Source organism: Coturnix japonica, chromosome 3 (assembly GCF_054131305.1).
Source record: "Coturnix japonica strain WE chromosome 3, WE-NBRP24, whole genome shotgun sequence".
NCBI lineage: Eukaryota > Metazoa > Chordata > Aves > Galliformes > Phasianidae > Coturnix > Coturnix japonica.
In genome coordinates, this window is record NC_140665.1 from 68,399,522 (window position 1) to 68,423,315 (window position 23,794).

At 36.1% G+C, this 23,794-nt stretch overlaps 1 long non-coding RNA gene across 4 annotated transcripts in view; it reads right to left on the minus strand.

Moving 5' to 3' along the window:
* The window catches only part of LOC107311917 (uncharacterized), a 97,863-nt gene extending 79,774 nt beyond the window's left edge, over window positions 1-18,089 (minus strand). For 2 of the 4 annotated variants that reach the window (XR_004306714.2, XR_001554297.3), the window contains exons 1-4: window positions 17,997-18,089; window positions 17,780-17,904; window positions 11,424-11,471; window positions 9,598-9,633 (exon numbers count right to left, since the gene is read on the minus strand). This is a non-coding gene — a long non-coding RNA (uncharacterized LOC107311917). The other 2 variants (XR_014944152.1, XR_014944151.1) reach the window with 2 other exon arrangements.
* Between the last annotated feature and the right edge of the window lie 5,705 nt (window positions 18,090-23,794).

Here is a 23,794-nt window from a genome sequence, read left to right on the forward strand (position 1 = left end):
TATGAACTTTATCCCTCTAGCAAGCGTATTCAGAATAAAGCCTTGTATATTAATTCCCAGATGGTGAAGTATTGTTTTTATATTTCAGTTAAGGACTGAAATTGGGAAATTTCTCTTTCACACCTCAGTATCTGCGTAGCTTGCACTATTATGCTCTGCTGTATTATAGAGCAAGAAGCCTTTAAAATATGTAAATTTCCAGATGAATTTCTGAACAGAGAATGGTAGTACAGACTCAACACATTCCAAAAACAGAGAATGTCAAAAGAAAGGAAACAGATCAAAACAGTGTTTCTGACATTACTTTCAATTAAAGCTGCATCTGTGAGGTCCACATACACTTGGTGAATTTACAAAGGGAGAAAAGACATGGAGGAATTATTCTACACTGGATGGTAGAGCAGAACCAAATAAATGGCAAGCACATAAAAATCCCCTCTGGTACTGATTTCACTGTCTTAATCTTAAAAATATTCTATTCTGGAAGGAAAATTTGATTTCCCAAATTTTAGGAGAAAAGCACAGAAATCTTATGAATTAGACTAAACAGACTGTTATCTTCATTCTTACTTTACCATAGAGCCCGTGCATATAATTTCTGTTTCAATTAATATATTAATTTATGGAGATTGTATTATTTCTTTTACTACATAACTTGGCGATTAAAGACTTCAAATACCTTCTCATTTTAGAGATAAACTGAGTTTCAACACAACGTTCATATGAACAGCTCCCTCAGTACTGCATGCAAATTATGCATTTTAGTATTCAAATGAGCATTTAGGTTTTTAAGCAGAAGTTTACACACAAGTGTCTGACATATGTATTCCTTTATATATAGCTAGTATGAAAGAAGCCTATCAGCTCAAACTATTGACTATAAAAACAATGCTGAAAGTAAGAGGAAAACAAGCCTTCTGGGTAGAATAAAATGAGAGCAAACAAGAATGTTTAAAGATTGGGGTCTGTTATAGAACAAGAAAGTTTCAATGAAAAAAAAAAAAAAAAAAAAAGAAATAAAAGGGAAAAATAAATAAATAAAACAACTTTCAAAATCCAAAGCAAAATCTTTAATTCTGTCTGATTTTACTTGACAGCTCCTAGTACTTGGAAAAGTGTATTTTTCTAAATCTAGGGCTTTGGTGTAGTTTTCCTTATAGGCTGCCTCATCAGATACAGGACTCCCATATCCTGTCCACAAATTCTATTCTGTCCTCATCAAACCAGATTAGCGGGTTTGGTTCCTGGGCATGGCAGGAGTTTTGCCTGTGATCTGGTTGCCTGTGATCTTGCATCAGACTTGCCATCAAATTAGACCTGATAGCCCTGACCAGAGTTGATATATTACACCGTAGTTACTTAGGGTAAACTCCTGATCAGTATGTCAGGTTTTAAGAGACTGCAACAAACTAGACCTAGGATTGTTAGGCACTTGCAAGCCCACAGCCTGTGGAAAAACGAGTCTCAAGCACTTGTATTTTGCATGTCATGCTTGATGACATGATGCAAGATCTGAGCAGAAGGCCTACACTTCCACATCCAGTTTAGCTGTGACCCATTAAAGAAACCAAAAATGTACAATATGCATAAAAAGCCAGCTAATAATGCATACACACATATGCAGGCTTCAGCTACCCAGAACACCAACACTTTTTGAAAACCACATGAACCTCCCAAACTGCACCATAAACATCCATTAACATGATAATACCCATTAATCCAGCCAAACACAGCTCATTTGTCATCTTTCTGTTGCAACCCATCTGTGAGCATGTAGGAAGGGGAGGGGGGAATTCACAGTCTTATCTGTCGGGGGATTAGCTTCACAAGAAGGCTTCATTTTAAGTAATTCTGTAGTAGAAAAAGCTTGTTTGTTTCCATTTACTGAAGGACCTTTTTAGTATTGTATTTTCATGGTCTTACTTAAGCAAAGTAGTTAAAGTGGAGAAAAAAAAAATATATGTCGTACAGCATTCAAATTTTATATTTGCTGTTTGTATCATAGCCTCCTTACATTTTCTCCTTTCCTTAGGAATCAAGAGGTGATATTTTAGTGGCTATATTGATGAAAACTTGAAAACTTTGGTTTTGCATATTCTTCTGTTTACACAGATCTCTTCTCTTGGCCGAGAACAGGTAAATCCATAAGGTTGTAACCTAATAAGAGGCATTCTGGCTCTAGAAAGGTTGTGCGTAGCATGTATAGATTAACAGTACATGGTCTCTTAACAGAAAAAGAAAAAAATTACATGTAACAGCCTTTTTTACAGGTGTTGTTGCTATTCTGCTTTATCATACATCGTCATTGGTAGGTCCCAGAGAGAGAATTTTCTTTTACAGAGTGGAAGAATAAAGGAGGCAGAACATAAGCCTTTAGGACAGATGAAATGAAAGGCAATATAGGTAGGAAGTATTTGAGAAAGTAAAACCAATAGAGAGGACAAGAAAACCCAAAAACATTTATTTTCATGTTTGGAGGTCTAAGTGTGGGAAAATCAGTGCTGTTGTAAGTGTCCAGTGTGGAACTTGTCTTTTAAGTCTTTTACTTCTCCCTTAGTTCAGGAATATACACTTTAGCAAATGTTTTGAAATAACATAATGTTATTTATGAATAAAAAGATAAGAGAATGAGGGATTTGTAAATATTATGCCAAAATGTGTGATGGAGATAGGACAGGATTTCTGGCAGAAAATTAATAAAAGTAGTAATTAGCTGGAGAAGAAGTTCTATATTTTTCTTTTGTGATTTTTAGAAGTCTTGGAGACCTCTACTGTTTTCTTTCTCTCTTGGAAAACACTAAAAAACAGAAAAAAGGGTCTCTGCATGAATACTCTGCTATTTTTGCAAAGTCTAAACTGTAGGTATCCCTGAAACTAATTGAGGACAATTATGGGCATATATAGGCAGTCTAGAAAAGTCAGTTATTTAATATAGAAAGATCTTTGCTTACAGTTGATAATTTGTGCCACGTTAGTATATACTATTTTTTTGGTGAAAATCAAGTATACATGTATGTTTGACTGTGACTATGTATAAATAGTATAATGCAGAAAGATCTGGTCCATCCCCAATTAATATTTTACTAATAAAAGTAATGTATGTTTTTTTTTTTTTTGTTTGTTTGTTTGTTTTAAAGGCAGCATTATGGGGGCTTTAGGGACAAACAAACAAAATCCTAATTATCAAGTTTTCATTGGAAGATCTTACTCAATATTTCAACTCAAGCTCTTATGGCAAATTAAAATCTGACTCTGAATTCTAATTGATAAATACTCCAAATTATCCAAACTGAAACCTGTGCATTCAAAATCAGAAAGTAAAATAACCAAGACATTATCTTTGTATTATTGATTCTGTATGCAGCAGACAAATCAGCTCTGGAGAGCAGGGTAGCATTTAAAAATGATCCTTTAGGTGATTAGAGTTCTAAGGGGAAGACCATAAATAAGTGAATGATCTGATGGTGGAAAAGATCATTTGCCTCAGTACCAGCTCTCTAGTATCTGCCACTCTCCAGTGCACACTTTTTAAATACTCACATCTTCACTGATACCATTATATTTTGTAATCAACAGCTATCTAATTCTTGAAAAACAGAAAATTCTTTAAAAACAGAAAATGTCCTCTAATTATGGTCTGGAATTCCTTGTATAAGTAATTTTCAGGTCTTTGCAGCAAATGTGAATGCAAATAAAATCTCCCTTTCATACAAAATTGTTACAATGATAAATTTACATTGTATTCGTACATTAATGCAGTCTGTGCTTAGTTTCAGCGTACTACATGTATTTGTACTGGAATTGTTCCCATTTCAATACTTGTGAACAATATCCTTTATATCTTTCATATGAGAATAGACATTATGAGTCCATTAATGGGCAAGATTTGTCCATACAATACTCCAGGGAATTTTCTTGTAAATTTGCATACTTTTTCTAAATATGTATGCGAACTTGAAAGATGAGACTGTTAGACATAGAGAATGAATCATTAGAGTTAGACAGACAAACTGATCTTTCATCCCTCACAGAACTAGTACTACATATGTAGTAAATTGTGTTTTGCTGTTTCTTTTTAATATGACAATCCTAAATTGCAGGACTTCTAAAGCTGGCTCAAAATTTGCAGTTATCATAAAGATTTTGTCTTTTTTTTTTTTTTAAATTAAATAGAAGCACACTTGTATTAAGGCATGTATGCAACAATGGCATTTTTTCAGTAGAGCTGAAGAGAAAAAATGACAGGATAATGAATAACATGGTCAACATCTTGAAAAAGAATTATCTCTCTTTGGGAAAAAAGAAAAAATGTTTCATTTGGAAGTTGAAAACTGGCTAAAATGAGTCCAGGCCAATGAACTGAAGCCTATATACAATAGCATGCATTCCCTTAACAGTCTCCACTGTACGAAGCCTTCAAAAGTATCCTGAAAAGTACACTTTAGCATCACACTCAAAAGTGATAAAACTTCCATTCTCATTATTTCTTTGAGTCTATAATTTCCTCTTGTTTCTTTACTTGTTCTTTGTTTATACTTGGTTTTCGGTAGAGATCAGTCTTTTCACTCTGTGTATGGCATCTATTGTAGCTGTATCTTGATCCCCAAACAGTGTTCCAAAGTAGAACATAGTAGAAGTAATGAGTGGTGTGGAATGATGTTAAAACAATAGGGTGTTATCTGTATTCACAAGTAAGAATAGATAGAAAAGTACACAGTAAAGAGATAAGTTATGCTTTCAGCTGTCAAGGCAGGTACAAAATCGTTCACCTTGCACTCTAAATCTGCCAAACAAGCAGCCTGGTTTAGCCATGTGATCACTATCACATATCCCCACTGTTTATATCCCCACTGTTCAGAGCTGGATTGCTATAGAGATGACTTGTAGGAATACTTCCGATGATCTGCATGTGGTACTGGGTCTCCTCTCTGCCTCAAGTGGGTCTTCTAGTGTCAAGAAATAAAAGTATTCAGTATGGGTGGGTTTTTTTGACTTCACAGTATTTTAAATATCATGAGGGTTGTGATGATGCCCATCAGTGGTATTTTCATCTCATGAAAATAAGTGTATTTCACAAGTCATGGGACTGTGGACCAATGGGAAGTGGGATGAAGTTTAGTGTTTCTGAGATTGTGGGGCAAACTATAGAGAACAGCAGGAACCAAAACTGAGGTTTCCTGGTCCTTACTACATTTGGGGTGCAGTCTTCAGGATGAGTTACTGCCCAAAATATTTTATTTCCTATTGGAGTAAGTTGAAGCAGTTCAAGCAAAGTCAGGAAGAAAGCTATCAGTTAAGGCCACATGGTTGAGCGCAACTACAAAGTCTGAATTTGGCTTTTGCTGTTTAGCAACCTAGCTGAAGAGCATTATGGTAAGGGTGACAGAGTAGAGGAACTGACTGTCCAGAGGGGTTATGGAGTGTCCTTCTACAGAGATATTTAAGATACATCTGGATGCCCATCTGTGTGATGTACTGTAGGGTATCTGATTTAGCACGGGGGTTGAACTTGATGATCTCTTGAGGTCCCTTCCAACCCCTGCAATTCTGTGATACTATGAGAATGTGCAAATTTCTGTGGACAACAAGGAGAAAAATAAACAAAAAGAATATCTGCAGACAGTTCGTGGTAAAGTTTGAAGGTGGTAGTAGAGAGGAACAGGCACAAATCCTGTAATCTATTAATTGGATTTGGACCTGCACCTGTTGCACACATATTTGAAAATATCTACACTTTTTGCAAAAGGTAGATAATTTTTTCTCAACACTTTTACACTAAGAAAATGAGGTATAATCTCTTTAAATGCTATGTCTGTGAATTTGATAAATAGTTTTGAATACTTTTGAGTCACATGTATATATTGTTGCCTGCTTTTTCAAATTTCCCTGCTATGTTATTTACTGTAGTGTATTATCTGTGTTTTCTTTCTTTGGTTCCTTTCTTTGGTTCCAAAAATTCTCATCAAAACCACATGTGCATTGAGATGATGTAGGAAGAAACATCAAGGGATGCGCACCAAAATATGGACAGCCCAAGTGAGGGAAGCAAAGTGAAATCTGTTTAACCACCTAATTGGTTGAAACCTGTCACAAGGTCTTGATACTTGAATATGTTCTACCTTAATAGACAGTGTTTGTGTCTTAAGGAAATGAAATAAATGCGTGGGAATGAAAATTTTTACATGGATTTGTAGCCAATTAAAAACAGATATAAAAGTACACTACTATTTAAAATAATGATATAGAAATAAACAGTGGGCAAGATGAAGAAGAAGAAAATGACAGAAGAAGTAACTCTACAAGCTATTTATTGGAATGAAGAAAAATAACTTTGCTACATAACATGAAATAGTTCCTTTTGGGCAGATTTATTATTCCATTTATTCTTGAAACAAACCAACCATAGTTATTTACCTTAGGAATATGGAAGTTGCTTATTTCTGTGGAGTTAGACTGTAGAATTTAACAGAACTATGAACTGATGGTTTCACAAGGCATCAGTCACACTTCTACAACATTTACTGATATAAATATAAATGCTTGATTTTAAAGGATAAATAAAGCAACAGTATTATCTAAACAGGGTGAAATTTAACATCCTTGTGGTTTGTGGAAATTTTTGATGTGCCTGCTGGCTTTTCAATAAAAATCAATTATGCCTTAAATGCAAGCGGTAGTCAACATACTACAGACTATAAATTCAATTTCATACTCAGAAATATGGATTAGCTGAACTTGATGCCCTTCCATTGATTTCAGAAAGCAAAAGCTGATAAGGTAAATAATAGTAAGAAGCTCTCTGACACTCCACATCAAGTTCCGGATTTCCATATTATTTTCGTAAGAACTTCCCAGCCACCACAATATCCTCCTTGTGAAATATGTATGATGAATAGATATTATATGAATTGCTGATTCATCTCTATTTACAGGATGGATATTTGGCTTTTATAATGCAAGCTGGGAACTGGATAGGAAATGAATATATTTATTTCTTTTAGCACTGTGCAAGTTATATATCATCCGGTATGAATAAAGCAACAGAGTAATTACAGAGCAGTCTGATTAAGCTTATGTTCTCCAGACTGCAAACTTTTCTAAATAATGCTTCTAGACATAAGGTAAGCAAGAGGAAACCAGGCTCTCTTTAACTTACAAGGAAATTTAGATCTGCTGTAAATTTAAAACAAAACCACCTCTCTGTTCCCTGAGCAGAACATCCGAGACTAACATGAATTACAGAAAATGTGTTGTAGGTGTGAAGGGAGAGAGGCAATAATGTTAGAACTTAGAATTAAATGAGGAAAGATGGTTCATGAACCAAAATTTCAGCTTATTTCTCAGAAAGATCCATTCATATCTGAAAAATATTACTTCTCTTCCTGGAAGTACAGAACACTTAGGCTGCCAAACCTGTGTTCTTTGCTTACTAAACAGGGCTCAGTCATTCTCCCCTAAAATATATATATGTGTGTGTGTCTACATGTACCTGATTCATTCAGGTTAAATTCAAAAAGCAGCATAAGCAGAGATAGCCCACAAGGACTTGTTCTTACCATCATTCAAAGGCTTGTCATTACTTTGACTCTAACTTGCATTCGCTGTTTCCTTTTGTCACATATCTAGCACACTGAAGGAGATGCTGCCAACTGATCTGGGCTTTTCTCAAGAAAGTTGAATCCCAAGAAACATCTGTGATAGGCATATGGGTACTAAAGTCTTCCAAAAAAGCCAAACCTCTGCTTTGGACCTAGTGACATGAATAATGCTTACGGTGTTGCAGAACCTCAACATTTTAAATCTCAGCACTATGCAATGGAAAAGAAGCTTAAAAAGCCTAAGTTCTGTAATTTCAGTGAGTGCTTTAGAAAACTCAGAGCTTAATTCACACCCTCCCCCCTCACACATGTAATTTTCACATCATACTCTGCCAGCTCACTTCCATGGGTGGCTTCTGAGCTGGCCTGCTCTCAAGAGGGACTGCACTGACCCACTGAAAAATTCCTGTGATGGAAACATGCAGTTCACTATGGCAATTACCATTTACTCCCTTCTTTACACATTGTGGGTGAAGCATCCAATTGAGATTCAGAAGATTCATATATTGTTTCCATATCTTCTTGGCTCTGGCATTTGGCCCCCAAAATGGCACCACACTTCTCCAAACTGAGGTATCTTATATCAGGAAACCACCAGGTGCACAATCTCCTTCTGCCAAGCTTTGCTACGTGCTGGGGTCATACTGCCTTTTATTTTGGCAGGGAATCCAAACCAATGATATAGCATTGTTTTTGTGGAAAGACCCTCCCTCAGAGGCTGTGCTCAGTGTTGGGATACCTCTCATTCCCTTTCACAAGATACCAGATGTGCCATGCAGTTGCATGTGGTTCCTTAAGACAAGCAACAGAGATATGAACTGTGGGCACTAGGGTGCTGAATGGGAAACAGAGACAACCTCAAGTGGAACCTGTGCTTAATCAGTGAGAGCCACAGTCTGCAGAGACACCTGCTACAGTTGTTTGTAGTATGTGGTGCACTGTCTCCTTAATATTCACATATTTTATTCTTGTTCTACTTCTAATTTTAATGCTAATTTAATTCCTGCTTCAACTTCCTCTGCAGAAACTACTTCCAGCACAGGTCTCTGTGGATTCTGCCTTTTTATATTTACAGAATGGGTTAATTCATATAACTACTTCAGAAATTATTGAAAGAGACTTGCATTATATTTATCTAACAGAAGTGTATCAACTTGTATTGTTATGGATCATTTACTTTCCCATAATTTCTCATGTTTCTCTCTGGTCAGTCACAATGTAACTTGAACCTTAAAAGTCATAGCATGCATCAGTTCTCCAGCAACCAAATGAAGCTTGCTTTTCAGGTGATATCCATTGGAGGACTTACACTGTAAAGCAATATATTCAACACGTGTACTCTCCTACAACATAAGCTTTTAGTTTTCACTTAAACTGAGGTATAATTACATACCATTCTTGCACTGTGACTGTTGCAAATCACATCTTAAGTATGCAATTGTGTTACATCCTGATTAATGATGTTTCTTTGTAAGTTAGAAAATCCATCTTAGATTTGTATAACAGTGACAAATCTAATAAACAGCAACAACAAAAACCTGCTGATATTATCTTATATTTTTCTGATGTAAGTCAAGTACACACAGGAAAAATATACAGCACTGTTTATGAAAATATAATTCTTGTAGATACACTCAGAAAACTGCAAATATTCATAAACATCTCTCTCTTTGGGGAAAGAGAAAAGTGCCATTTAACAGGTGTTAGAATGTAAATGACATCTCATTAGTGACTTCCTTTTGCTGCTCAGAGACAAATAAAACCTTCATTTAAAAGCATTAGTGCTGCTCCTAAGGGCTTCTGGTATCATAATGTTTTGGTTTATGATGATATTTAGCCATTTCTAACATTCCCTCGTATTTCTACAGAATAAACCAGTTGTGTCTTTAATGTTAAGACTCAAAATAAAACCAGAGGTGACTGTACAGCTATTCTTACCTTTGTCCATCGCAAGTAACATGCACAGAGCTATCATTTAGTGAATAGGAGAGAAGCTCACCTTCATCTTAGACACCAACAGGATTCTCATTTCTCCCTGCAAAGTATGAAAATTTCCATATATTTCTTAAGTGTGGGGCTTTATGAAACCTATCATTTTTTTTTCCAAAAAAACAACAAAAAAAAAACCCACAAACAAACAAACAAAAAAACCAAACCAAACCACAAAAAACAAACCACAAAAAAAAAACCAAAAACCAAACCAAACCAACCAAACAACAACAACAACAACAAAGAAACACCCTTGCAAAACTGTTTTGGAGAGGTGTTAAACTGCTTCAAGTGTTACTCCAATTTTAATTCAGTCCTTCCGGATTAGATGATTCCTACTTAATAATTTCCATTTTTTTTTGTTAAAGAAATGAAGAACGAGCACGTCTGTGGAACTTTCACTTGGCTTTCTTTGAATAACTGTGGTTAAATAGTATATTAAAAAGGCCGATGAGCCTTTGGCAATTAGATTAATTGTTGCTGGATGCAATTATTGCACTGGCTAGGTAGCATTTATATACCAATGGCAGGAGGTGCTAATGCTCTCTGATGTGAATCATAGAATCAAAGAATCATAGAATCCCAGAATATGCTGAGTAGGAAAGGACCTACAAGGATTGTTGTGTCCAACTCCACACAGGAGAGACTAGCCTCCTGGGATGGCTATCAAGGTCCATCATTAGCCAGCTCTGTCTCAACTCTCAAGGAGCTTTCACAAACCATGTTGAATATGCTTTACATTCAACAAATGCCAGTTGATCCACTAAGGAATAAGCTGAAGACAGTAAACATCAACCATTTAATAGACCAGAAACATTAGTTTATGAGGGATTATGGAGTTAACTGTTTGCTCCTGTTATGTCTTACTTAAATGATATGGGATATTTTCTGAAGATCTCCAAGATCATGGATGACAGTATATACTTTCCTACACTCTAGATAAGCTGTAAGCACTTAAAATAATTCTTGAAGAAGCCTTATTTAAAATGCTGACTGGAAATGTATGCATAAGTGTAAAGAAGGAAAATAACAGAGAAGATGGTAAAATAATAGTAACAACAATAATAATGATGATGTGTTTTATATCACCTTGCTGTTAGTTTTCATTTGTATCCCATTTCATAAATCAATTTACATCCTCAAGGGAAGAATTGTTCTTAGACTCAACTATTGTTAGGCAAAGTGCATCAGAGGAAAGGAATCCGGGGCATGGGAGGATAAATTCAAGGCTTTACAATGAAAAGGGATTCAAAGACTGTGTGAAAAAAAATGCCAGAAACTGACTCTCAGTGGATGGGAACAGATTAAACTCGCAGAAAATTCTGAATGTTAGAGAGAAGGTAAATAAAGTACTTTATTTACCCTTCAGAATAAAAGAATGAATGGGAAATTCAATGGCTCTGAAAAGAAAAAATTAGCATGGCTTTGTAAAAACATATATTTTTTGGAATACCACAACCTAGACCAATATGGCATTATCACATAATGTCACACATTAAACTACTTTAGTTTTCAGAATAAAGTTGAACACTTACGTCTGCAATAATGACAATGCAGAGGCTAATCATGGTCTACAAATTCTACAAATCTGCTCTCACTGGTTATGCATTAACATAGAAGGTTTTAGTAATAATTTGTGAAAATGTTTATTTTAAAATACTACATTTTAAAAGTCTGAGTTCCTCAGGCACTAAATTACTCAGTAAATTTGACAAATAAACCTAAAAAAATAAGTCAGCTAAAAAATGATAATTTAATAAAATTAATTCTTTTGTTCACTATTTTTTATTGCAACACTAAATACAAAATACTAACAAAAATACTGAAACTCCTTACATTTATCTATAATTTCCCCGTGGCTTTTGTCTGCATAAAGAAAGCAACCTGTAAAACATGAAGAGTTTCATTAGAGTTTTCACTAATATAAGCATTTAGTAAATGTGAAGTTATCTTCTAGAAGGCATAAAAACTGCTATCTAGAATTCAGTTATTGCATCTTAGTCAAATCTACAGGAAAAGTTTTGTTCAAGAATCTTCTGGCATCCTTCTCATTCTTTAGTCGATATGATTGTATGGAACATGCTACAGCTTGATAAAGCACAGTAAAGTGTTTGCAAATGAAAAAGAATTCAGTGGATATCAAACAGTAATAAATTACAAGAAATATTTTCTAAATAAGTGCACAATAATTGCATGACCATTCCATATCAGTGCTAACTGCATCATTGTAGTAATAGGTAACATTAGGTTAACAATAGGTAACACTGCATCACCTACAATTAATCAGGAGATAATAATGGGAAAGGGTAGGGATTTTGGTTGCCTTCTTTTTAATGGAATCATAGAATCACAAGGTTGAAAAGGACCTACAAGATCATCAAGTCCAACCAACCTCCATAACCACTGCTACCACAAACCACTAAACTATATCTTGTAGCTCCTCATCCAGACACCTCTTGAACACTGCCAGGGATGGTGACTCCACCACCTCCCTGTGCAGGCCATTCCAGTGCCTGACCACTCTCTGAGAGAAAAAGCTTTTCCTTATGTATAATCTAAACCTCCTCTGTTACAACTTGTGGCCATTTCCTTGGGTCCTGTTTGTTGCCTGGCAGAAGAGGCCAAGCTCCTCCTCATCACAACCTCCCTTCGGGAAGTTGTAGAGTGAAATGAGGTCTCCCCTGAGCCTCCTTTTCTCCAGACTGAACAATCCCAGCTCCCTGAGCCATTCCCCATAAGACTTGTGCTCCAGACCCCTCACCAGTTTCGTTGCCCTTCTCTGGACACGTTCCAGAGTCTCAATGTCTTTCTTGTAGTGAGGCCCCCAAACTGAACACAATACTTGAGATGTGACCTCACCATTCTTCTGCTGGCCACACTGTTTCTAATGCACCATTGGCCTTCTTGGCCATCTGGGCGCACTGTTGGCTCATGTTCAACCGAGCATCAACCAACACCTCAGATCCCTTTCCTCTTCACATTCATCCAGCCACTCATCCCCAGGCCTATAGGTCTGCAAGGGGTTATTGTGGCCAAAGTGCAGGAACTGACACTTGGCCTTGTTGAACCTCACCCCATTCACCTCAGACCAGCAATCCAGCTTATCTAGATCCCTCTGAAGGGCCTCCCTTTTCATATGACGAGTGGAAAAATATGAACGGAGTGTTGAAATGCAAAGTCTCAAGTATGGTTCTAAGAAAAGACTCTATTTGTATGAAGAAAAATTTAGAGATAAATATAAATGAACTAAAGCAAAACAAACTGCATGCACAAAATATATCACCTGGGTCATAAATATGGTACCGTGCTGTTTTGTGATTTACTCATTGGTTCCATTTTTCCAGCAGCAGCTTGGTTTGCTCCAGAAGAATGCAGAAGTAATTCCATGCATGCAGACAAGGAGGTGCAGCACACAAAGCTCTGGCATGATGTAAGGGTTTCTGCATTTTAATCTTTGTTCTCTTGTAATCTCCTCTGTGGTTCAAGTCAAACCACTTACTCCTTTCCTGCCACTGTTTCAATTTCAATACAATTTACTTATTTCCCATGAGAAATGGAATGCTCATTTGTTACATGTAAGCCTGACTATAAAGCAAATAGAACTCTCTGACACCCACTCCCTGTTGCTTTTGGAAATGTTCTTTAAAATATTGGCAGCTGTGGGGGTAAAGAAAAAATAAGACACAGATATTTCAGCTTTGCAAGTTACATTCTCTCATCCCGATGAATTCTTCATGGCTTCCTCCATCATCCTATACCAGGAGTCCTGATACCTTAGTGATTACTGAGGGAAGAGGTTTTTCTGTCTGATAATCACAAGGAGTTGTCCTTCCTTATGATTCACTGGCCTTCTTGCACGTTGCTGCCTTCAGTCAGCCTTCTGGCAACAAGTTCAGTACCTCTGTGACAAAATGCCCCAGGTTAGCTGTCATTGGTCCTCTTTTCTGCCTTTTGCCTAAGGTTAGAAGTTTGTTTCCCTTGTCCCAGGGACCAGATTGTGGTAAACATTCCCCAAAACAGCCTTAACTTACAAATGTGCTTTCTATAAATGGATGTTTATTTGAAAAACAGGAGAATACCACAGTAGAATCAAAGCTAAGCTGTTCAAAAACATCCCAGATTTCCCAGTGGCAAAAACTGGTCCCCACAATTGAAACCACTGAAAGAAAATTGGAAAATAGAATGCTCGGATTTCCAGAGTCCAGCATTTTCCTCAGATTCTCAAAGTCCTTGTATGACCCTCAGCACTTGGATGCCTCTGAGTTCTCCTGTATCACTGAGCTCAGTCTCTAGAAGCGGGGTAGATATCTGTCAATTATACTCTTCAGGCTACTTTGATGTGGCCAGGTATGACCTTACTCATTTCCATAATAGGCATGAAAGCATCTTTTGTACTGACAATAAGATTTGTTCCTGCCACATGCAGCCTTTCTTTGGCATGGCATATACCATGTCATCCAGATTAGTTTAATAATGTATTTGCAGTTTCTGTAATTGGTACAGTACTTTGTTGTAATTGCTGCTCTACTCCTGCATCAGATCTAAGAAATATAGCTTTCCCTTTCTTTAGAATGAATTAATATGCTTGTACCAGCTTCTCCAATGAGGAGAATATCTATCTTCAAATGCACTTATTTAATGCTAGGTAGATTTTTATTGACATGGCACAGCGTGTTACTTGAAGCTGTGTCAATCAGAACTGTGGGGCGATCACATTTCATAATGGTTCTCAGTGAAATTCTTCTACAACTAATGTAGTGCTGCCACAATTCCAAATTAAAGTTACTTAAATTACAACAAAGACAGTCCTTCTCCCATGCAATACCTTTGCAGACAAAGTTAAATATACACACACCCCTCCTCCCCTCACAGCCCTGAGTAGTATATTCTTCAAAAGAGAGGCTTGGTATTCATGGGAAGCTGGTTATTTTAGTGTCATCTTATTTCTGAGACACTAAGCAGAGCCTATATGGAGACTGGTTCTCCAACACAGCAGCTTGTTAAGGGGAGTTGAGTGACATCCCAGCATACATCTAGCTTCCTACTGAGTCTCCAACATCTGTTACTGCCTAACTGCCTGAAATACGTGGTGCTTTCTAAGAAAAAAAAAGTAAGGTTTGTTTTTGTTTTTACACATATGCTCAGCTGAAAAGTGTGTGAGCTGATCCCTATCACATCCTTGGACATCTATGTCATCTGCTCACGTACTGCAAGATATAGACTGATTTAGTATATATTTTCCTCTGCTAGCTTTTTCTTAAAGAAGCAGGGAAAGGTAAATAAATCATGTGTTCTTTCAGATTTATTATACAGTCAGAAAGTATTTTGAGTTGACCAAAAATCGGAGTGTTTTTTCAGATGTACGTAATAATGGAAGCTTAATATCTTTAATGGGTGATAAATCTTGAGGGCAAATACCAGCTCTGGAACTAGGTGGATAATTCAGTCTGAAATCCAAGCATACTGAAATAAACCTAAATATTTTAAGTCTAGTATATATCTGACATAGTTAATTTGTTGGATGAAATCACAACTATAAAAATCTTCTATCTCAGAAGTGTCAAATTCAAGTTCAGAATTTAACTGTAAAATATCTGGCTCCTGTTCAAAAACAGTACAGAAGTGCCTTTGCTCCCAGAATCAGTCCCCTGTGCACGACCACCTTCAGGTGGAAGCAGCCAGACGGGATTGAACAGTGCTTTTCATTGCAAGTCTTGGAAATATTCCAGACACATGATGGGTGGGAAGCAGCAGTAAAACTTAAGCATTAAATGCCACTAAAACATACATAATGTAAGAAATTCTTGAATCAAAATGAAATCCTTTATATAAAATTCAAAGTCAGCTAGTCAAGTAAATTCTTCTAACCTGCAAAAACTGGTTTTCAGCTGATTTTGAATAGAAACAACAGAAAATTTCACACTGAATTCCAATAGGCAAATAATTTTGGAAGTTTGCTTAGGAATAGTTCCAGCACTAAGAATAAAATCCAGCAACAGATAGCATAAAGAAGCACGAGATGCTGAAAGCAACTGGCTAATCCTGTAATGTGGCTTATCTCACAACCTAAAGTCCTAGTAGGTATCTCCTAGCAGTTAGATGAATAAACTAAGTTCCAAAAATGTCAGATTCTCTTTTACCTTGTGGTAAACAAACAGATAAGTTTAGATACTGTGACATTTTTTTAACATTTTAGTGAGTTACTAGAAAAATCACCAAACATCACAATAAAGAGAAAGGTCTTTGTTCAGTCTATTCCATAACATCTTACGTCCACATAATAGCTTAAACAATAAGGCTCAAAATGTAACAGGTTTTACTGAGCAAAGTGTGCCCAAAGATTAGCTTAATTCTGGTGGCAGTACAATGCCAGTATGATTCCTGCAGCAAACATTTTCTCACAATGCTTGGTTGCAGGCAACATCGCTAACAGCAAATTACTTTTGGAGTCAGTACTTTTCAGATTTTCAAAGCTGTGTGTTAAACCATGTATTTGGGGCCTGTCTTTAGAGGTATAATGTAGAACTTTATGTACATCACTGTCTGTCCTAACAGGGAGGAGCAAAGTCAAAGGTAACATTTGTGAAAGCAGTAAAGCAACGTGAAAGGAAAGAATTACAAAGGGAATATGACAGTAGGAAGAGGCAAGAACTCATACAAAAATGTTAATTCAATAAGCCAGTTACTGATATGCAAACAGACTTGTCCCATTTGCAACTTCAGATATTTTGGCTTATTGGTATGACTAGTTACTAAAGGAGATCACATTACCTGATATTTTGTATGATGACAAGGCAGAAATTCAGAAAAAGTATTTTCCTGTACATTATAATTCTGTTATTCCTATAAAGCTGTGAACAAATAAAAACAGTGGCAAACAGAACCAAGAAGAAGGAAATTCAGTATGTTCTGAAACTTCCTTGATATTGTTAGAATATCTTTGTTCACTGCTCATAATACTAAATAAAAGAAATATAAGACTCAAGTATTTTTAAAATATGCTTTCAAAATATACTCAGCTTTTCTTTGTTTTCCAGAAGAGCTGAGCTATCAAGAGTAGCCTGGCATATAAATCTCTAAGAATTAATGGAAAGGATTAAAACATATTGTTATGACACAATTCACTTTGTGATTAAAAAAGAGCCACTTAACCATAATGATTCAAATTTGGCTGCAGTAGTAGCAGGTGAAATTTCCATTGATTTAAGAGAGAGTGAATTCATTTCTCATTTCTTATGCCTTAATAATACTGCATGGTTGAATATGACAGTGCCTCTTTGTGTTTAAGCAAAATAATTTTTTTTAAGGCCATTGTTCATCTTTAACCCTCAATGGAATGCTATTTTATCAGTTTCTTTCTACTAGGTGTGTTCTTTAATTCAAATGTATGCAATAAAAATCATTCTCAAAGTACATAGTATCCAGTTAACCACATTAAGTATTCCCTAAAAAGAATGATCACTGATATTGGATGGATTTCTCAATTGGAACAGAAGACTACATCTCAGAGGAATTATTATAGATGACATTCATATGTCTTAATTCTGGATTGCATAATGCAGAGTACTTTTGAGAAGTACATTAAACAGTATAATATGGGAAAAAACACAGAGAATTAAACATGAGAGTTTCCCTTTTTAGTTGCTTCATCTCTAATTTTAGATTTTATTCACTCAGAGAGTTGAAAATAAAAAATCTATTTTTTATTTTATGTGATCTCTGATCCCATTTCAATAATACACATGCTGATATCTTAAAATCTCAATGTGCTATACACAATCTACAGTTGAAAACAAACAAACAAAAAACCTTTAGGTAAAACAAGTCAAACGAAATGATTAAAACTTTTTGCAGTTAAAATGCCATTTATAAGACTTAATTCAGGCAGTAATTTTCATTTTCTATAGTGACATTTAGCTTGTTGCACTTTAGTATAAAACAGTACTCACAAACTTCGCAAATTATTGAGATATCTTCCAACTTACTCATTTTTCCTTCCCAAAGATAAAGATTTATTTCAGAGAGACTGTGAAACTGAGAACATTTTCTCCTGAGCAGTGTTGGATTCCACTTGAAGCAGCTATTATCAAAATAAATTTTCCTGTCGTGTTATGATTCTTTATCTCAAATGCCTCCAAAGTGCTCGTCCTGTCTTACGTGCTACTTCCTGCACAGCTCTTGTAACTCCTTACCTTTACAGGGAGAGTCCTGGAGACAGGCCCTGCTGACCTTTCACAGCTCCAAAGAGGAAGGAAGGAATAATAGTACAGACGAGTGCTTGTTTTAAAGCATTCCAGCCCACCCTGGAAACAAAACCCTGGATGTATCAGGGTGAGGAACAGTGAAATGAAACACAGCACTTGGAAATTATGACCGATTTTCAGAAATCTCTAGAAATGCTATCCTTACCAACAAAGTTATGCTATCACCATTGATATGGTGATTAACTGCCTTGTTGACGCTTCTGGAAGTAGGAAAATAACCACTCTCTCTATGTGTGGGGTGGAGAAAGCAGTTAAGGCTTCAGTTCAAAGTACTGGCATCCTCATAATGGAGATGCTGAACAACTTCAGCAAGGGCTTGAATAACCTTTCCTTCACACTTCTTGAAAAGACTGGCCTAGCTGAAATGAATGGTGTGTTTGTACAAAACCAGACTGCCAAAGATATGTTAAAAGGGAAAGGTTCTTCAGTAACTTGGGTCATGTTTAATCCCAAAACACTTTTTTAGGTACAAATGTAACACCAGCTTGGGAAAGCTGGATAAGTGATTGTCTTGTATATAGTTAAAAGGACATTTATGTACTTATCTTGGATCCTTTGATCAGCAATATCTTTTCCTCATTTCAGTTTAATGTAAAAAAGAGAATATCAGAATATCAGGGGGCTCCTTAGAATGTACAAATGATTTCTCCTCCTGAGTGTGCTTTGCATCTCCATTGATTCTGCTGATGAGAATTCTGCTACAGCTGCAGAACCTTCCCCCACACAACAGCAATGGCAACAGCTCTGTACAAGCAAGACCTTTCCCACTTCACCTTTTGTGTCATGCAGCCTCACTGATATTTATTTATTTATTTTTAAAATGGCTTAGTATGCATTTCTGAGTCCTAATCTTTAGACAAACTCTTGGTTTACCTTCTAGCCCTGGGCTCCTCCTAGATCAGCTTTACATAAATATTTTTAGTTACAGATACACAGAGCAGCAGAGGCCTATTCAATTCAGTTTTGGTTTTTTTTTTTCCCCCTTCTCCTTTTTTGAAAAAGGGCAAACTCTTTTATATTGACAACCATCTGTGAGCCTGTCTTTTAGGCCATCAAACTCTTCCACCCATTATGGAGAGCCTTCCTCACCTCCGCTGCATGACAGTGCAATAAAGATGACATACTAATTCAATGACTTGTAATTTCAGCTAAACAAAGACAAGTGCTGCAGCTTCTCCTTTTGTGTTTTGGTGCCATATCGGCGAAGCCAGCTATGCAAACATAGCACTGGGAGGGTTTTATGACAGCAGTTGAATGGGGAGAGTAGCTCAGTGTTGCTTTTTTATGGTATTTGGCTCCATAATATTTGGCTCAGTGCTGCTGGCCATGGCCATTGTGTCTGGATTCTATGTCAGCAGCAGCTAATTGTTCCAGTAATGTTTATCATAGGGATCCACCAGGGAGCTGTATATGTGGAGATAAGCTACAGGGCAATGATACTCACTATCTTACTGATCTCTATACACAGTGCTTTTGCTTCATTCCAAAAAGCTCTTTAGGTTTCCAGTTTAAAAGAGGGAAAAAAAAAGAAAAAAAAAATAACAGCTTAATCATTGTGCCAACAATAGTGTCTAAGGGGATGCAATCAGGTTCCCCTGATAATCTTAGCAACACATGAAAGACATGCGCAAAAGCAGTAATCGAAGCAGTTGGTTCTTTCTGTCACCTGCTGCTGAAGTCATGGGTTAATCTAAATGAGATCCCCTTCATATGAAGTAGGATGCAGGGCACTTTTTAAAACCATGAAAACATCTTATATAGGCATTGCAAACTAATAAAGAAACAGTTCATTCAGTCAAATGTATAAAGTATCCAATGCTTGCTCAACATTTCATGCTGCTTTTGGGTGCGTTACCTAAATGAAAAAGCCATTTGAATATCTAAACCCCCATGCACACTTCAGTTTGTGTGCAGATGTTGACAAAAGGAGTTTGTGAGGAGATGACCCAAAGTGACTAGACATTAGGTAGCCCAAGTAACAGGTTGCAGGAAAGCAACATTTTCTTAAGGCTCATTTTTGAAGCCTACAAATACTGCAAAAAGAAGCATCTCACTGAAAAATATTGCTCTGATATAGATGTGGGTAGACAATTTGAATTCTTAATTCTCTTAAAAGTTCTTACACTAGTTCGAGGACTAAAAAGTAAGCACCTGAAGATTTGAACTCTGAAATGGACAGTTTACAATGTTTTCCTGCTGTGTTTTAGTTGTTGTTGTTCTGAAACCCAAACATGGGACAAAAACAAAAATGAAAACACCAGTGTGGATAAGAACTACTGTCATTATGAGTACTTCTTTTTTATACCTGTTACCTTAATAAATGATTTGTAATTAAAGGCTCAGTGCCATGGCTGTATTACCAGCTAATTATTCTTACTGTCCCTGTGAAGTTGCCCCAAGATCTCTGCCAAACACACTATTAATCTGCTTAAGTATTAGGAGCATAACCTCAGCAGAGTTAATAAAATGCTATAGCTTCATCTCCAAAGTACAGAAATACCTCCCCTATGGAAAAGTCCTGAAGGATTTAATAAGGATACCACCAATTATTTCTATAGAAATTACTATGAAATAATTTACATAATATGAGAAAATGATATACTTCCTACAGGCTTTTTGAACCATCCTAAGGGACTCCACAGCAAAGATAGCATACTTTCTTAAATTCTATTGGATAACGATAATATTCTCCTACATTCTAGAGAAATCTTCCATGAAGAGTTGTTGGAATTATTCTATGAAATTAAACTGATTTTTATCCCGATCTTGGTCCTGGAAACAGCATTTATTTATTTATTTATTTATTTATTTATTTATTTATTAGTTCTTTTACTTCTTTTTCTTTCTTCTCTTACACAGGGTCTATATCTTCTGCGTTAGCAAGTAAAGGTACACACTGGGAGTGTATCTGTACAGCCAGACAACTGTGGCTGAGCATCCATCATTCATATTGGACCCACTTCTGGGCAATAGTTAAAATGGGCTAGTTTTAATTCAGTTCAATTGATCCACTGCAGTGGACTAGGTGTGCTCCTGCAGAGCATCTTCTTCTTTAATTTTATTTTAGATTACAGCGTGTGGGGATGTTTCACTACAAAAGCTGACACCACACACAAACTGATAAGCTAATGCAGACCTACCGGTTTCCTCTGTGTGCTATATAAACAATATACAATTATAACTTTACTGGAAGGAAGTATTTCTGTGAGAAATCTGAGAAGCTCAAAGCAGAATATAAGATACTAGAAACATTAAAAAGATAAAGTAAGAGATGAATCTTCAAATGCAACTAACATTTTCCATTATAACTGAATAAATAGCACATAAATACAGAAACAAGGTTCAGAGAAATAAGGTTAAAAATGAAAATATGATTAATGACGGAAATATGATTAAAGATGGAAATCCTTATCTGTAAAACAAAGAAGGAGTGAGTCCTAAATAGCAAGTCCTAAACAATGAACTAATTTTACAGAACATCGGCTCTTTCAGTACTATTCTAACAAAACAACAACAACAACAACAAAATACAGCTGGGAAAAAATATTACTGCGTGATATTAAAGTAGTGATTCAAAAGTGTCTTGTGAAGGTAAATTTCACCAACTTTCTTAGATATTTTAGGACATCCTGCATATGTCATATGTTATGAGAAAAACTAAACACATGTTCAGAGATTTCGAAACATACAAAAATAATAATTATTGGGAACAGAATATAAGACAAGCTGGCAGTTAATGTGGAATATGATAATCAACAGAGTTGTACAGCCTACAGGGACATCTAAGTCTCCCTGGCTGCACAGCTCATTTGATATATGTTCATCTTTAACATTCATCTTGCTTTCTGTTTTAGAAAGCAAGGCCTGATTCTGCCATCGTTAGTCACACCAAGTAGTACCTGACTCTGCAAGTAATCCCTATTGATTTCAGTATTAATTTTCATTAAATGTTGTTTATGCAGGACAAAAGGTGCCACAAAGAAGTTAGGATTCATGCACTGTTTCATCTTATTTGTAGACTTTGTTTCCACCCCCCCCCCTCCAGTTTTAGCATTTGTGCTTTCTCCCATTCCTACCCTCTTGTTTTTATTTCTAGTCCATTTCAGATATTACTCGCATTTCTCTCCCTACTTGTCCCTTCCTCTCTGTTGATCTTTGTGAATGTAAAATTCCATCACTTACATTTACAGTTGTCAGCAAAGAGAGAGAGAAGAGAGAATGAGTCCATACCTACTGTGCTTTTTGTTATCAATTATTGAACTGTACCAAAAACATTGTTGAAACTCTGCCTATATTAGCCTAGCTCTCAGTACACCCAGTCCCTGCTTTAAATGATAAGTAAGAGATTTCCAAAAGTAATATTCCCAAATCTACATCTGGATAGAGAAGCAAGATGGCCTCCTAAATTGCTACTGCCTGCATCTTTCTATACTCAATGCAGGGTTAACTCCTCTGACCTTGCTTTCTTAACACATATAGGAATATGCAAATTGAAAACAAACACAGATACAAACATCCAACTCAAAATGCTTATTCATTTTCCCTCAGGGAATGATGAGTGAACTCAGTTTGGTAGTTAAGTTCCAGCAGTACTGGAATGGACATATGATAGGCTTATTCTCCTGATTTTACTGTTCCAGTGTAATTGAAAACATTGCATATAACAATAAGAGCAGTACGCTTAAATGGGAAAAAACTAAAGCAAAAAGATGAGAAATTACCAGAACGAACCACCTTGTTCTGACTGCACTGAAGAAGATCTCTAGGAAGTATTTCAGGAATTTATCCTTTAGGACCTCACCAATTTATTCTGTACATTTTACATACCATGAAGTGTCTTCTCAGAGCAGAAAGAAGCAGATTTGGATTTGCATTTGGATGTGATACTTAATTACTGAGTTAATATTTTTAAGACCACTATTAGAAACAATAAATAATGATATCTGTCTCCTTTTCTGTACTTACCTTGGATTCATGCTTATCCTTTGTAAGGTGCACCTCTGAAGCTTCATTTCACTGCTCTGATAGGTCTCTGCAACTTTCACACAAGTACTGTGGTGAATTTGCAGCTTCTGAATGAACAATGATAGTTTAAGCCATTTTCAGAATATCAGTCTTCAGGATTTCTCCTATTTACCTGTTTATTCCTGAAATAAATTTTGCTTTAAAACACCCAATCATTTTTTTTTTTCTGCTGGAAGAGGACTCAGAGTACTCCCTGTGTTAATTCTGTGTTCTCAAATTTCTGTTTGGATTCTGCATAAAATGGGTAATGAATTCTATTGAATACATTCTTTTTACTTCCCCCTGTTTAGCAGTTTACTATAATATGGCATTTAACTACTACCAAACTTCTAAATGTTGGATACTGATAATATTTATTAAATAAAATGTAATTGTGCCCTTACCTATAGGCAAAATGAATAAAATACATTCTCAATTTAGAATAAATGAGAAAAAGTCATGTGGAACCACAGTGCAAATCATTTCTGTCAGGGAAGAAGAAAATCTGGCAAACACAACTGAGTGTTTATATTAGATTCTAGAGGTTTATGCTCCTGAAGAAACAAATGGTAGATTTTTGAAACAAGTAATTTGCAAGAGACAAACAAATACATTTTGTGGGAGGTTTTTAAAGTGAACAATGAATGCTGTAGGAAAGAGCAGCAGTTGGCCCTCCCAAAGAACCCTGGAATCCACTTAACCATGACTGTAATAGCAATTGAAAGGAAACTCTAAAGGAGAGAAAACTTAAAAGCAGTCCCAGAAGTGCCTGAGAAATTTGAGTAAAATATTTTTAAAGCCCTGAAAGAATCCTTACGTATTCCTGTTTCCCATTCTATTTTCTGTACCATTTGCAAGCTAAGCTCTAACACCAACAATGTCATTGTTGAAACAATAATGTATAAAATTAGGAACAAACAACCTGGATTTCAGAGCTCC